Below are 18,248 nucleotides of genomic sequence, written 5' to 3'. Positions count from 1 at the left end.
TTAGCAGAATATTCTGGATCAAACTGCATAATTAAAGCCATCTCCTCCTCGCCGCGTGTGTTCAGAGGGAACTACACAAAGAGGGACCCCCCTGCAACAAGGAGATTAGGAACAAGCAAGCTGTCAGATACCCATGATCCTCTTTGCTCCTTCAAATCTCCTCTGGGTTTTAATTGTGCTTCGGCTCAGGCCACTGGTGAGCTAATTGCACTTTTGTCGAGTGCCAAGTAGAGTAATTTACCTAAAAATGAGGCTGTTTCCTTGGCAACCCACATCATTCACAGGCGCAAGTCTCTGCTTACTGTGACAAACTCAACAACTGTGCACTAGCTTACATTTACTTGACTCATACCTGACAACAAAGCACTACATCAACATATAGCATTACAGATAGATAAGAAATAGATAAGATAGATAGATAGATAGATAGATATGTACCTTCTTCCGTAACACGCACAATGCTACGTGCATGTCTGCATGTGAGGTTATAGCCTCTTTGGAGCTGATTAGTAGGCTAGACAGTTATCCCTGCTTACCAGTCCCATGTTAGCTGTTTGAAGCAATCCGTCACCAATGTTCACAAGAGGACACAGAACTCTGCGATTCAACCAAAAGCACAACAATCAGCCAACCATTTCACTAGAATGCATTTGTGACCCTGGACCACAAAACCAGTCATGGCCCTAGCCCTCACCCTGCGATCCAACAGGTCCCAGACGTGCTCAATGGGATTGAGATCCGGGCTCTTCGCTGGCCATGGCAGAACACTGACATTGCTGTCATGCAGAAACTCACGCACAGAACGAGCAGTATGGCTGGTGGCATTGTCCTGCTGGAGGATCATGTCCGGATGAGCATGCATAAAGGGTACCACATGAGGGAGGAGGATGTCTTCCCTGTACCGCAAGGCATTGAGATTGCCTGCAATGACAACAAGCTCAGTCCGATGGTGATGTGATATACCGCCCCAGACCATGACGGACCCCCCACCTCTAAATCGATCCCGCTCCAGGGTACAGGCCTCGGTGTAACGCTCATTCCTTCGACGATAAACACGAATCCGACCATCACCCCTGGTGAGACAAAACCGTGACTCATCAGTGAAGAGCACTTTTTGCCATTCCTGTCTGGTCCAGCGAAGGTGGGTTTGTGCCCATAGGCGGCGTTGTTGCTGGTGATGTCTGGTAAGGACCTGCCTTACAACAGGCCTACAAGCCCTCAGTCCAGCCTCTCTCAGCCTATTGCGGACAGTCTGAGCACTGATGGAGGGATTGTGTGTTCCTGGTGTGACTCGGGCAGTTGTTGTGGCCATCCTGTACCTGTCACCCAGGTGTGATATTCGGATGTACCGATCCTGTGCAGGTGTTGTTACACGTGGTCTTCCACTGCGAGGATGATCAGCTGTCCTTCCTGTCTCCCTATAGCGCTGTCTTAGGCGTCTCACAGTGCGGACATGGCAATTTATTGCCCTAGCCACATCAGCAGTCCTCATGCCTCCCTGCAGCATGCCTAATGCACATTCACGCAGATGAGCAGGGACCCTGGGCATCTTTCTTTGGGTGTTTTTCACAGTCGGTAGACAAGTCTCTTTAGTGTCCTGCGTTTTTAGAACTGTGACATTAAATGCCTACTTTCTGTAAGCTGTTAAGGTCTTAACAACCATTCCACAGGTGCATGTTAATTAATTGATTATGGTTAATTGAACATGCATGGAAAACATTGTTTAAACCCTTTACAATGAAGATCTGTAAAGTTATTTGGATTTTTACAACATTATTGTTGAAATACACAGTCCTGAAAAAGGGACGTTTCTTTTTTTGCTGAGTTTATTTGTAGCAATAGCCAACAATACATTGTATGGGTCTAAATGATCGATTTTTTATGCAAAAATCATTAGGTTATTAAGTAAAGATCATGTTGCATGAAGATGTTTTGTAAATTTCCCACCGTAAATATATCAAAACTTAATCTGTGATTAGTGATATGCATTGCTAGGAACTTCATTTGGACAACTTTGAAGGCAATTTTCTCAATATTTAGATTTTTTGCAGCCTCAGATTCCAGATATTCAATAGTAAATTGTATTTCGGTCAAATATTGTCCTATCCTAACAAACCATACATCAATTGAAAGCTTATTTATTCAGATTTCCTTTTTTTTTTAAAATAAACTGATCCTTATGACTGGTTTTGTAGTCACATATGTATAGTGGTCTAGTAATAACTTAGCAAGACTGTGTGTGTGAGTATCAGTGAGTTACCGCTATAATTCGGCAGTAGTCACAGACCAACAACACGATTACAAGTAAGATATTTTTCAACATTACGCTTATATAGTAACTCACACTTTAGACGACGTTGCCTGTTATTTTGGAGTCATTTTTAGCTTCGCCAAACGAAAACAGTTCCTAGCAGAGCAGAATCAACCGTCGTGAACCTTCTAGCAAATGGTTTGTTCATTTGCGCCTGTCACGTGACAAGTGAAATATGAGGTAAAGTAATCATTTATCTTCTTCATACATTATATGTGGTTACATTATAATTATTTTCTATTTGTGAATATGAACAACATTTCTTAGGTACATGTGTTTAGGAATTTACATTTAACACCACTCAAATGAACGAAATGGCTCGGTGTTTTGAAGAATCGATTGCGTAAATGGTTCGTTCATTTGAGCCTGTCACGTGACAGGTGAAAGAACTCTCGAAAGACTCGCTCATTCACGCATTAGTTCCTGAATGATTCAGTGTGTTTGAACAAATCGATTGAGTGGATGATTCAACTGGCTTACTAATAAAGACAGTTATTTGTCGCCACCCACTGGCGAAACCTGCAGAAAGAGTCACTGAATAACCCCTGACAGCCTGTAAAACTCTGCCAATAAATAAATCAATTAAAATGCAACATTTGTTAAATATATTTCAAATTTTCACCAATGGAGCTGCTTTGGATGACTCGCTTCCCAGACTTGCACACACGCACAACAGGCTTCATTTTTATTTTCTTCTTCCTCAGTTCCTCTCTCCAGTAATTGACAAGCATAAATCCTAACACAAGTCATGGAGCCGCTCCTGCAGGATCCGCTGTTATCACACATGCACGCTGCTCGTCAGTGCTGATCTCAAGCTGACACACGTGCTCACTGCAGGGCACCGCTTCATCAGACACACACCGCATCTGATCCACTCCTCCACAGGGGACAATAAAGTCACTGCAGACGCTGGTGAGCAGCTGACCACCGCAGCACAGTGATGGGTCACTTAATGAAGTCAGGTCTATTGGATGTGTGTGTGCAGCATGTAGGTGAGTGTCACAGTCCTGTAGCTCATGGGGTTTGGCAGAGCGCCCAGATGAAAAATAGAGCTTATAGTCTTGTAACCAGATGCTGCCCAGCCAGATCATCAACACTGACCTGGTCAGTCTAGCATCTGAAACATCAGATAATGTTCTCCAAGTGTAATGTTTTAGAGACTGGATAAACATCACAATTATGCACAAGTAATCCACACAAATCTAGTCCATCAGTTAACAAGCTGTGCGATTGTAAAACAAATTCATTAAAGGGAACCCTGGGTATTAAGACTTGTATGGCTTAATATAACATAAAAGATGTATCTTACTGAAATATGTAGTAGAAAACCAATGAAAGATTTGCGTTACTTAAAAAATCCACATTGTTTTATGTATATTTTGGACTACAGGGGGCGCCATTATTTCGATGGCGTGTAATGGTTGCACTCTGTGACCTATTGGAGCTACCTGTTGCTATTTTTACCACAACACAACTCAGTAATTAAAAATACTGATACGATGCCACATTGTACGGCTTTTGGTTGTAATTTTTAGTCGAAGGGCAACAGGAGAAGCAATGTAAGCCTTCACTGCTTTCCTAGAGATAAGAAGAGGAGAAAAGAATGGGAAGATGTCTGTGGATGAATAAAACTTCCTAAAGATCCACATCTTTGTTTTCTTCACTTCAGCCCTGATGACTTTGAGGCTTTTAGTCGACCACAGCTACTGAATGAGCTTACAAACAGCAGAGACAAGAAACACTAGATGCCATCCTGGCAGGAAGTAAACATGTCGACGATTGTCATGACGTCGCACCCACTGAAGGAGTTTCTCAGCACGGATTTATTGCAAACACACAGCTTTTCACTTCATTGATAGACTGGAGCCTTGTGGATTATTGTGATGTTTTTTATCAGCTGTTTAAACTCGTTCTGACGGCACCCATTCACTACAGAAGATTCACTCAAGTTAAGTAACGCAAAATTTCTCCAAATCTGTTCCAAAGAAACAAATTCATCTTTATATTGGATGATCTGAGGATAAGTACATCTCTTACATGGCTCTGTCCACCCCCATTGGATTTCTGTATAATGTCTTATACTTATTTTAGTTTAGTATATACACTCAAATGACTTTGACTTTAAATAATAAAAAATAAACACATTGAAGTGATTTATTTAGAAAAATAAAATAAGAAAACATTTTATTTCTTTAAATAAGATGTAAAAAAATAATAAAATAATCAGCTGCAGAACCAGATGAAATAAATGGATCTAGTAGTGCATATCCAGGAGGGTTCCAGGAGATGAATGGAAATGCTAATGGCTAGCTTTTTTATGGACCTCCTTGGAGAAATACAAAAAAAATACCAAAATGAGATGTTTATCCTCCAGATCGTCCATTTCCCTGTGATGTCAAAGCAGCTGCTAAGACAGACGTGTCATCTGTATATCTCACTTGTGTTCAGTCCCAGCGCCACAATTCATGTTTATTCAGCTTAATTAGCTCCCTATCTCTCCCTCTCACTCTCTTTCTCGCTTTATAATAAGTGGGTCATTGGCAAGGGCTCAGAAAAGCCTGATGCAGATTATTTTTAGAACAAAACAACTGTTGGCTAAGAGGCACATTTAGTGTTATGACTAGTCGGTGTGGTTAATTTGCAGAGGAATACTAAAAAAAATACTTGAAAAATATCTTGGAGATGAAGCATAGTGCACAACCTCAACATGTTTGAAAAAGGGATTCATTAAACATCTAAAAGTAAATACTAATAATTTGATTGGTTTATTAGTGTTATTTTAGTACTATTTATAGGCTGTACTATTATATATATATATATACATATATATATATATATATATTTATGCTGTTAATCTTGATTATAAAGTAAGATTCTTGGATGGACAGATGCAAGGCGTCTACACTGGTGATGGTACTACGCTAACAGGATGTGTGTGTGGATTCAAGTGCACGAAGCAGCTTCATTACAGAAGCAGCAGGGGGTTTCTGTGGGTTTAACTGTGCAAATAGTATTCATTTAAGAGAGAATTATGCTCTCCTAACCTTATACTCTATCCTCTGTGGCCTAATGGCCCAATTCTGCAGGGAAGAGGTCTCCATCATACAGGCTCCAGGGCAGAGTTATTTTCTAATTGACCAGCCCTGCGCTGTTCAGACAAAATAAACACAATCTTCAGCTGGAGGTTAAGATGTTAGCTTTATCACACTAATTCATGCTGGGTGAAAAAAAGGCCACTCTTTAAGAGTTGCTGCAAATTGAACCACTATTGATATTTTAATACTTTTTTCCAGCAGCCTAATTTGACCCCTCTTTCATTTTCCTCTGCTCGTCTTGTAATCAGCTCGCTCAGGGACGGTTAAGTAAGTTAACACATGCAAAACTCGCAGCTCTAAACAAAACACAGTAAAGTGTGTGGGAGGCTGTGCTTTTTAATCACTAATTATGCCAATGAGGTTTTGCTAATTAAGTCACTGAGTTCTGCGCTGATGAGTGGGTGTGTTTGTGTGTGTGTAAAGCGCGCTACCACACCGTAATCTTCCACATATTCATGCTTTTGAAAGAAAATCACATCTAATACTATTTAAATCTTAAAATGTGTATTTTTCATTGAACTAATTTTCCAAATGAAGATTACCTATAAGAAATGTAGTAATTAAAGCATCAATGTAAAAAAAAAATAGGGCTGTCAAAAACGATTAATCACGATTAATCGCATACAAAATAAAAGTTTGAGTTTGCATAATATATGTGTGTGTACTGTGTGTAATTATTATGTATATATACATACAAACACATTCATGTATATATTTAAGAAATATTTACAAGTATATGTATTGATTATAATTTTTATATAATTTATATATAAATAAAATATTTTGTACATAAATAACATATTTCTCTTAAATATATACATTCATTTGTGTGCATTTATATATACGTAATAATTACACACACATTTATTAGGCAAACTCAAACTTTTTTTGTACACGATTAATCGTGATTAATCGTTTGACAGCCCTAAAAAAATATATCCAACAGTTTCGCTCCGTCTCATTAATTTGATTAAACAAGGAATTCTGATCATAGCCGTAGCATGAGGTCACCAAGGTCTAGACTAAAAAAAAACCCTGTTCTCTGAATGACTAATTAGCTGTTTAAAACTCCTCATATGAGTATCTGCATGTATAATTAAGTTTAGACAGTTTGCAAGAACGTTTAGCCTCTGTGGTATGAAAATGATCACTGCGAGACATTGGCAGAGTGAATGAGCAGGGTTGCCAGATTTTCACAGCAAAACCCGCCCAATTGTTACTTAAAACACTGTTAAAAAAATTAAAAATCCATAAAATATACGGTAAAAAACAGCAGCTGTAGTTACCAGAAATTTACCGTCAGAAATACTGTAGCAATGTTTTAGGTTTTACAGTTTTAACTTATATTTACATTCAAATACTGAAATTTTATTAACTCATATAATGCTAATATACCAACCTACTGAAGTACTGAATTCTGTTTTGTACCTTTGTAATACATTGATAACCACCAAAAGGAGGTGGTGGTGGGGATGAGAAAACCACATGATGAACCAAAGCTCATCACAAGCAGCTTTTAAATATTATCATATGTACAAGGTGCACAGTATTGTTCAAACAAACACTAATCACCATCATGGTAACACACAAAACTGAAACAATACAATAAACAATAATTTAACAACATTAGATGTAACATACAACCCTAATGTATAAAACTGAAAACTAAAAAAAACTAAGAAGAAACAGATATTTCAACAACAACAAAAAACATAACATACAAATTTGTGAATTTAAATTTACGGTTATTCACTGTAAATTTTTACGCTCTTTTTCACTTCCGAAAACGGTGCATCGTAAAAATTTCCGATGCAGTTTTTCACCGTATACAGTGGGGGAGCTTACCATTTAACAGGTTTTTAATGTAGCATTTTTACAGTCTTTTACTGTTAAACTCATGGTCATTTTCACATTTCGTAGGGGTAAAATACAATTTTTTTTTGGCAAGGTTCCCCTGGTAAAAATTCACACTCCAAGGGTTAAATATCATGTTATTGGGGTCGCTTTAACCTGCAGACATAAAAACAACCCGTGGCAACAGTGTTAAAGTAGGTCAATTCCAAGGAAAAGCCACAGACTCAACACTGTGAACGAGGCTTGAGAGAGTTGTGAGGGCAGATCCAGTTGTTATTATAAGCGCCTTTTGACTTGTCTTTTCCACATAATTTGACACTTTAGAAAGTTAATAAAGTGGGAAGTTGCAGTTTAGGGTTAGCAATATCTTTAACTTATCTAATTTGCAAATGTTTGAACTTATTTCGGTTTATTTTTTATTTATTTTTCAGTTTTTATTTGTTTTTATAAGCAATGTCTGGCAACATTGCATCGCTGGCATTTAAATTGACAGTAATCAAAAAAGGCCACGGACAAGTTATTGCTGACAGGATACCACATTCGGAAAAGGAAACGCAAAAAACATCATGATATTATCTATCAGAAACATAATAAAAAACTGTGTATATTATGAGTTGTATTTGTAGGGGTTATTATAGCACAATTCTCGCTAATTTTCAAAACTTGGTTGCGGCCATGGTTTTGATATATATCATGTTTTTACTGACAGAAACATAAGTGTTTTGAAATACTAGTGTATCTGTTATTATAATGAAAAATATTTATTTTTATTTTCAATAACATTCTTCAATTTAATCATGAAATGAATATATTTTGTAAAAACCTTAAAAAGGTCTTAAAAAGACTACGTGAAATATGATTGATAGAGGAAAAAATTATTTGTGCAGATGCAAATTACATGTAGGTTAAATTAGGTTTAAACACCATATACAAATACTAAAAAACATTTTACAAATTGTTTTATAATGACTGTTCACATATATATTATCAATCAATCGCGTCACACTGTGTAATGAACTAGTGAAATCTAACAGTTGATTAATAGTGGTGATAAACTGTTTGTAAAATAGTTGCCAATTATAACATTTAAAACATACTTTCCCATATATATAAAAATAATAATAATAGTAATAAAAATAATAATAATAATGTCCCTGTCTATTTGTCAACTGCAGACAAAAACAAATGATTTCATTTGTTTTCTTTGCATGTCTTCTCTTCTCTCTTTATCTGTGTCTTCTTGATAGAGTACAATTTAAACACAAGAGAGAAGATGAAGTATAATAATCTCCCATAACATCCAATCCAGACTCATTCTCTCTCAGCCAGTCTATTTATCAGTGCGGCTCATCTGTGTGTCCAGAATGAGAGTTCACTGTGTGCTGACAGAGGACTGATCTCATTCCAAGCCAGGTTATATTGGCCTGTCACTCCAGTGCCGTTTGAGCTGGAAAAGTGTGAGTAAGGGCAGAGAAGGGGGGCAAATAATTGAAGCTGCAGGGCTTCAGGTGTAATAACAGATCTGCCGCTCCATGGAGCCCCGTTCTGCCTAACAACAGACCCGCTTCAGCATCTCCTGCTGTTACTGCATGTATTTTCAAAGACAGACTAACACAACCCGATTGTTTATGACACAAAATCAAGCAGTAGGATTACAGACACAATGCTGCTGAATTGCAAGGTATTTGGGAAAAAGCCAACTAGACTGACTAGCATCTAAAGCTTATGACTGAATGAAACAAGTAACGATTATAGGAGTGGTCTAGAATGGCGAGCAAGCAAGTACTCGATATGATCACTGTGATTGGCTAATTAGCGTGTCAATGCAAATCCACATGAATGAGCCAGACTGGTGCAAATGCACTAATTTCAGTCATGTCCAATTCAAATGAAGTTTAAATAAATATAGAATGATATGTGAGGGAGTGCAAACTTAGGTTGGGTAAAATAAATGTTAACCTCTGTGGTAATTTGTTGATCAATGATCTAAAAGAAGGTTATCAATATATTATATAGAGTGTTTTCATGTTGTGTCATCAAAAGGGCTATACTGGCGGCACTGAATGTAAACAATGCCACTGAACCCAACGAAACTCGCATATTTTGCTGATTATTGCTGCTGAAAACGGTCAATTATTGTCATGTTTTGGGCTGTACTAATTGGTCGGACGGCGAAAGACATGTAGAGTACTATAGTCTGCCAAAAGTTAACAAATCAAGGACTGTCTGAGGAACAAAAGGAGTTTGTGGTTGGCCAAACTAAACCAGGATTTCCAGGTCAAGAATCTTGACAACAATTGTGTTTGTTCTTATCACTTCCAGTCAGGTAGGTAAAATATTAGGCTAATATCTTAATTAATACTGCTCGTACATATCTTAACCACCATTAACTTTAGTTTGTCAAAATATTGCGCCCTCTTAATAAAAATTCCTTTTCTATATGATTTTGTTTTTTCCATGCTTTAGACAGCATAAAATAGCAGAACAACATATTCAGTAGTTCATTAACCATGAATCCATGCTGTTGTTTACATCTGAGTATCACCAATATGGCCGCGTATCCGGATAACTGACCAAATTTGGACGTAAGTGCAAACCCTCTATAAAAAAAACTCATGAAGCTCAAACCTGATGCTAATTTTAATGTATTTGTATATTATAAATAGTCAAAAATATAATTACATGCTAGTATAAGCTTATAATTATATGCTAGTGAGATACATACAGTGCTTTCTGCCTCGGATGGCTTTTCGCAGTGAATATTCACCACTAGATGAGTGTCTACACATGCTCTTGGACTCCCTCTCCACACCAGACAGACTCACTGGCCTGGCTCTGCATTCACTGGAATTAAATCAGGCACTTTTACAGATGGCCCAAGTGAATTATTTATAGCCTCAATAAAGTTATGGCTGCCACTAATTTGGAGTTTGATGAGGTTATCCTTTAACAGAGGATCCTGGGCAAACATGAAGTATTTATTGTTTTCACAGATTTGATTAGTCCTTCATAGACTCATCTCAGACTCAGCCTAGTGACGTGTATCTCTGACGCGCAGAGCTGAGGCTGCGTATCTGTAGATGGCAGATGAAATACACTGCAAAGTCTGAAAAAAAAAAAAAAAAAAATCAAATATTACATGTATTTATTTTAGGCCACATTTGAGATAAAACAAATCTCATCCTCACTAGGTAAAGTGCATGTGGTAGTTTGTACATCCATATCCATCCACTATAATATTATGTATTTATTCGTGTACATTTTAAACGCCGACTCTTGCGTCAGCAGCACTTCACATATGCGCATCTTTTTGCACAAATCGTGTTCTCGTAGCTTCATAAAATTAAGGTTGAACCACTGATGTCACATGGACTATTTTATTGATGTCCTTACTACCCTTCTGGAATTTGAACGTGTCAATGCATTGCTGTCTATGCAGGATCAGAAAGCTCTTGGATTTTATTAAAAATATCTTAAATTGTGTTTCAAAGATGAACGAAGATCTTACAGGTTTGGAACAACTTGAGGGTGAGTAATTAATGACAGATTTTTTGGTGGATTATCTTCACTGCCTCTCTGTAAATCATCACATTTCCATCTTTCATCGGGCCGAAATTAATAAATGCTAAATAATTAGCTGAGTGTTACGGGAGCATGTGAAAACTTCTGCTCCTCCAAGACCGTTATCGCGTGCCCCCCTGCACCAAATCCACAACACATTCGACATGCAGAATTTTAATTAGCATTAGTGGGGTACATATTTCCTGTCTTGTCAACAATCCTGTTTGGCCCGAACAAACACGTGGCCCATTTGTGAGTAAACTGGGTGTTAGGCAAGCATTAATATTCATCCTTTTCCATCCAACTTGCTCCGTCTTAGCTCCCTGAGGTACTCACGTCTGATCAAGACAAGCACTCACCCATGTGAGGAGCCTGATGAGTGTAGGAGGCTTAATTAATCAAAGCCGTCTTCTCTTGCTCTCCGTTATTCATCTCTTTTCCTTCAACTTTCTCGTTCCTCTCCATGTTCGGCTCCCTCCTCCTGTCATCAAAGTCCTGGTGCTGAGGGGAAATGGAGGACGGTTTCCCATCTCTTTCCTGCGATTAGCATCCTGTTGTTTCTGTGTGAACTCAAGCCGTTTAATCAAACACACAGCAGGCCTGGGTTGTAATGACCCTGGAGCGTAACCGGCGAATCTGCTCTTAAAGAACACTTTGAGCTCCATTAGCTTTGCTTATACAAAGTGGAAAAAGAAGCATCTGTTGGACTATAGCTAGTCCTTTAGTCAAAACCAGCAATAAGATTCTGTAAGAGCTGATTCAAAATCTGTTCTCCATTAGATGCTTCTGCCAATGTTTACAAACCAGTATCTTTAGATCTAGACAGGTATGAATTTTGAAATCGCAAAGGTAAGAGCCACTACTGACATCAGTAATGCACGCAAACAACAGAGCATTTCCTGCCTCTGCTGTTGTACAATAGTATAGCTGTGGACTGCGCTGAAAATCCTATTACACAGAGAGTAAAATGTCATTACAGTAAGAGAGCTGTTTCTGATTCTATTTTCTGTTGCGATGAGGAAAACCCTTGTCAGGGCCGAGTGAAGGGTGTCATCCATCAGATGCTATTGCCTGTCTGAATGATAAGTCTTAATCCACTTGTTTCAGCAGTAGATAGATTAGCGACAGACTAATGCACCGTGAATGAAGCGCTGCCACTTGTAGTCAAACACACAGGTGTCATCTCTTGAGGCAGGCCAGTAAACGGTCACTCTCTGAGCCCACAGCCAAAGTTCATAACACATAAGACCGTAAAAGCTGATAGAGCACTATAAAAAAATATATTTTAAGAGATTAACCAAAGCATCTGTGATAGAAGTTGTTACATACACTCAGAAGAAGGTACAGGGGCAGTGCCTTTTCAAAAGGTACATATGTGTACACTTTAGGTGCTAATATGTACCCGTGTAAAGGTCACACCACAACTGCTGCTTCTGTCTCTTTTTTTTTCTTGACAAGAAAACGTCTTTACGACCACATCAAATGGGTGACTTTTTAGACTTGGACTCCAACGTCACTTCAGCAACAGGCGCTAGTCAAATAAGTGTGGGAAAGGTACAGGTGACGAGGGAACTTCAGTAGGACAACAGTGAACTGCGTTCAGATGAGATGTTGTCAGGCCACATGTCAGTAAAAACAAATGTACCTGTCCTGTCAGCCGTTACACGGTGTTCGTAGCCTACGCGCTGTAGCCTGTATCATTTCACATTAAGGCGCAAATGAAACTATGTACATGTTCAGCAGTGGCAGCTCTTAAAGTAATAGCAGCCAAATAACCTAATAACCCAGCTGCTGTGATGTCTGTTAATCAAAGAACAAAAGAAAAAAGAGGAAGTCAATAACTTTTGTAGCTTTAAGGATTCGTCTATATTTAATTTAGTATTTAGTTTATTCATTTTCTGTATATTTCCTACTTGCTGAAGGGCACAGGTAAATAATGGGTTTATGTAGAGATTGTTTTAAGTTTACTTAAATTAGAAGTTTAAAGTCTAATAAATGTTCAAATTGATAGATCTCAAAAATACTGCAATGTTAAATGGCTTTAGTCAATGGCCAAAAATATTAGGAAAGAATAACAATTTCTTAGAGATAGTAATATTAGTATCAGTAAGGCTGCTCTCAACTAAAGATTTTTCTGGTTGATTAGTAGTCGTTCATTTTAAGCACTAGTCGACTATTAGTCGCACGTTTAATAAAAAATAATATAAATCATAATAATGAGCCTTTAATTGCTTACATAGCCTATAAAAAACAGCTTGCCACAGTGCACCAGCATATATATATATATAAGGAGACTGCATTAATGTTTTAATAATATATTGATAAACTAGTGCTTTCTCTGTTTTTGGCTTAAGAGATGAAATCAGTAACACTGACTTGTCATCTCCACAGTAGGAAAGGAAATTTGTGCTCTGCATTTAAACCCTTTCAAGTGCACACACACAGTGGTGAGTAGTGAACAAACACACACACACACACACACACACACACCATGAACACACACCTGGAGCAGTGGGCAGCCATATTGCTACTGCTGTGGCGCCCGGGAGCAGTTGGGGGATCGGTGCCTTGCTCAAGGGACTCACCTCATTTGTGGTATTGAGGGTGGAGAGAGCGCTGGCTATTCACTCCCCCCGCCTTCAATCCCTGCCGGACCTGGGACTCAAACCCGCAACCTTTCGGTTACAAGCCAGACTTCCTAACCATTAGGAAGCGGCATTAGGCAGCCACGGCTGCCCCCATCAAAAAAGTCATTAAAAAAGTAGCGATGCGCCTGTATGTTTTTTTTTTTTTTACGGATTATATAATCTAAAAAAATAGGATTTTTTTTCTTTAGGATTTGGGTTTGTTTTCCATTTGAATTGGTTCATTTGAAAGTAGACATTTCACTCTCTATGTATATTTTTTGTTCGCAGAGGCCGAGATGGCAAAAAAGCGCTTTTATTATTTTACAAAAGCAATGTGTTTTTGTTATTGTGAGTGGACACAAATAAGCGTAGAGTCTTCACAGATTCGAAAGATGTATTACTCTTATCTCTATGAGCAAAAAATGACGGAGTATTTTAAAAGCAAGTGACCGCATCGGCATGTAAAGCTGCTACTACAAACATCTTTCAGATGAAAAGCCATATTTGAGGTTGATGAACGATAGGTGAGCGTTTAAATGTCTTGCCCCATGTACTGTATTACCACATAGACCAGCCGTTAATGATCTGTCCATCACGGACTACGTGACTTTGCCACTTTCTGTGGAATTTTTTTTTCTGCGACTAATAAAATTTAGGTCGACCAAGCCTCTTCTCGTCGACTATTAGGGGGCAGCCCTAAGTATCAGTGATACTCACCCTCAGTCACAAAAAATATTTAACAAATATTACAAATATACTGTATGTTGTTTCTACATTAATTTGAAGACTGAATGTGAAATTATTGCAATATAAAAGTATATTTAAAGAAAAAATGTGCGATTAATTTGTTCATTTTTTAATCAGCTGACAGCACTAAATATAATATAGTGTATACATAATATATAATATATATAATACATAGCAGCCACAAATAGTAGTACTTTAAATTATCTCTGCATTTTAAAAATATCAAACCAAGTGGCATTTTAAATATCACACAAACTAAATTTTTTAAAAGACATTCCTGTAGTTTCAAACAGTAGAGCATGGACTCATGAAACATTAAATATATATTGAATACATTGTATGTCATTTTAAATGAATACATTTTAAATGGAATGTAAATATAATATCTTTCACAAAAAGTTTGCACAAATAATTGTTTAAAATTAGGACTGGTTTGTCAAATGTTCAAGCCGTGGTCACTTTGCTAGGACGTTTGACCTTGACATATACATCCAGTAAAAAATTACCTTTGCTTGGTATATAATGACCAGGTAAACATCATATAAAAAGTTATATGCCATATTGTTTGATATTTAGCATCTCATGCAATTAAATATTAAATTTAACAATTTTATGTTTGATTTTTAGTGTATAAAACCATGTGCCACTGTATGTAAAATAGAAATGCATACTTTTCATCATAGTTTTCAGACTGTATAAATGTAGGGCGACAGTGCAAAGTAAAGATGCTATTTTATAGAGGTATTCCATGGTCGGTCTATTCAGCCATTGTTACAGCATTTTCTATAAAACCACTCCAATATGAAAAAAAAAAAAAAAAAGAAAATACTCGAAATATCCAAGAGGGCATTATTAAAAGGTACAATGGGGGGTTGGGCCGAGTGCTGGGCTGCCACGCGTCTTAAATGAAAAATGGCTTTCTACGTCCCTGGAGCCTGTGAGCGCTGATGCCTTTAGATGCCCGAGCAGGCGAGCATATAAAACCAGGGACATGCAAAACAAGGGGGGAAAAATGAATATGCGAACAAAGGCGGAGCTCCCATCCCCTGGGGTGTGAGGGCGAGGACGGGTGCGGGGAGAACTGAAATCACCTCATCCAGCGAGCTACATCATTTGCATGGTGCATAATCTCCAAGGCTCTGCCATGCAAATGCCTCATAATGTTGATACAGGAGACTTTCGAGTGGCTGTCAGGGGTGAATTTATATATGCACTGCCAGCCAATGCAGGGCCCTAAATCACTTTCAATTAGGTGACACTTTCAATATACAGCCTCTGATTTAGAGATATGGATAGTTCTCCCTGCTTTGAGGCCTGAATCGAGCCAGCACATTGCCTAATATCAGATTTAATTCAGCGGTTTTGCCTCTCACCCTCTTCTGCCAAGTCTATTCCTATTTTCTCAGAGGTAAATTCATTTAGGCTTAGCCTACTCTTTCTGTTTTAGACACGTTTAGTATGTTTACAGCCACCGTGATTCAATAAAAATGAGAAAGAAAGAAAGAGATCAATTCTTGTCTGGCTGCTACCTGCTCCATCAAATTTAGACATTTTGATTCAGTCATTTTGTGGAAATCTGGACATAATTATGATTTATTCAAACAGGAGTCTATATTAAATAAAACAGGTGAAGTAAAATATAATGAATGTATAATACTGTGCATATTTTTAACAATACATTTACTATTTTAGCATTATAGATGCTGAATTACTTTCCTGAGGTAAAACGTAACGTCACGTGACAAGGCATTCACAAGCCGTATTATTTACGTTTTTTCACAAACAAAACACTGATTGGGAGATTACACTAGAGATGACACAGTTCATTAAATTGTACTTAATCTTTCAACGCCGTTAATGTCTTTCTGTCTTCAGTCGTGAAAAAATTACAGTTTTTGAGGAAAACATTTCAGGATTTTTCTCCATATAATGGACTTCAATGGTGCCCCGATTTTAAACTTCTATAATGGAGTTTAAATGCAGCTTCAAAGGACTCTAAGCGATCCCAGCTGAGGAAGTAGGGTCTCATCTAGTGAAACGATCGGCCATTTTTTTTTCGAAAAAGATTTGTTTACTTTTTAAGCACAAAAGCTTGTGTAGCACAGACTCTGGGAGTTTTTTGCCATACCGTTCCTTTTTGAGCCGTAGTACACAGCATTGTAGTATCACAAAGACATGATTTGTAGCGTCGTGGACGCGCATCCCAGAGCCTGTACTACACAAGCTTTTGTGCTTAAAAAGTACACAAATTTTTATTTTTCGAAAAAAATTGTTTCGTTAGATAAGACCCTTTTTCCTCAGCTGGGATTGTTTAGAGCCCTTTGAAGCTGCATTTAAACTACATTTTGGAAGTTCAAAATCGGGGCACCAATGGAAAAAAAACATAATTTCTTCATGACTGAAGACAGAAAGACATGAACATCTTGGATGACAAGGGGGTAAGTAAATTATTTGTAAATTGTTGTTCTGGAAGTGGACTTCTTTAATTAGGACCAAAACAACATTAAGCAATCGTTTGATTTATGTGATACTGAATTATGAGACTTGATTAAAATTAATGTATGAACACAAACAGTCAAAATACTGCGTTTAAGTAATTCTGAGTTTGAGTATAAGACTGGCTTATAATCATTTTCTCCACAAACAGCTCATCATATACTTTTGAAATAGACAGACAGACAGATGATAGATAGATAGATAGATAGATAGATAGATAGATAGATAGATAGATAGATAGATAGATGTGTGCTAACGTGTATTCGTGGCATAGAAAGCACGCTCTATCGCACATGCACACAGCGGGAAGCTTATTAATAGCTCTAATTTGATAATCAGGCATAGGGATCTGGGGCGATTTGTAGAGGAAGTAATTGTGCCTGTAATTGTGGCTCAGTCCAGCTAAGGGCTTTCATTTCCTCTAATGGAGTGGCTGTGGCACAAGACAGAGGAACACTGGCTGTCAGAGCAGTCAAAGGACAGAGCAAAGATTTTATATTTATCCATTTATCATCCCTCCTTCATTTACATTTCCGCTCCTGACACTGATGAGGCCTATCAGATAAAGACAGAGATCATATCATACCTCAAGATAATAATCTTATCTGACACTATGATTCACTGTGTGTACCGGTCTCAGTATAGCCAAGTCAAAATCTGATTAAAATGTCTGCCCCTATCTGCAGAGTCCACTTCACAGCTCATTTAGGACATCACTTAGGGAGTTAAAGTTTTAATTTTAAGAAGAATGTGATTATTTTATTTCCTGAATGATTTTATCACCTTCATTAGGGTGATTTTAAGATTTTTTCAGACTTTATCAAGGGACACGGTGTCAGGAAGGTTGAACTGAGCTTAACTAAGACATCAACTGCAGTTAAAAGACCCATATCCTCATTTAAAGGGAACCCCTGGTGTTAAGACTTGTATGGCTTAAAATAACTTAAATGATGGCTCTTACTGAAATATGCAGTGGAAAACCCATGAAGGATTTAAAAAATCCACATTGCTATTATGTCGACTGATTTAAAGTGGTTGTACTCGGTGAGCTACAGGAGTGCCGCTACCTGATGCTATTTTTACTGCAACACAACTCAACAAATACTGATACGATGACAACAGCTACTGAAAGAGCTTACAGGTAGTGAGTAATATAAGCGTAGGCTTAAACCAAGTGCCATACTATTGATTTCCCACACAAGGAGTCTAAACACCCCTGGATATCGAGTGAAATCTGCACTTAACTTCAGTGGCTGTGGCGTCATGACAAGGATGGGCATGTTCCAGGATGGCATCTAGCGTTTCTTGTCTCTGCCATTTGTAAGCTCTTTCAGTAACTGTGGTTTACTAAAAGCCTTGATGGCATCAGGGCTAAAGAGGAGAAAACAAAGATGTGTCTCTTTAGGAAGTTTTATTCATCCACAGTCATCTTCCCATTCTTTTCTCCACTTATTATCACTGGGAAAGCAGTGCAGGGTTTCTGCAGGCTTTATGAGGGTACATTTAAGACTTTTTTAAATTCAAGGGGAAAAAAAAATCAAAGGGAAAACAATATAG

This window comes from Labeo rohita, chromosome 3, assembly GCF_022985175.1.
Source record: "Labeo rohita strain BAU-BD-2019 chromosome 3, IGBB_LRoh.1.0, whole genome shotgun sequence".
NCBI lineage: Eukaryota > Metazoa > Chordata > Actinopteri > Cypriniformes > Cyprinidae > Labeo > Labeo rohita.
This window is presented reverse-complemented; position numbering follows the sequence as displayed.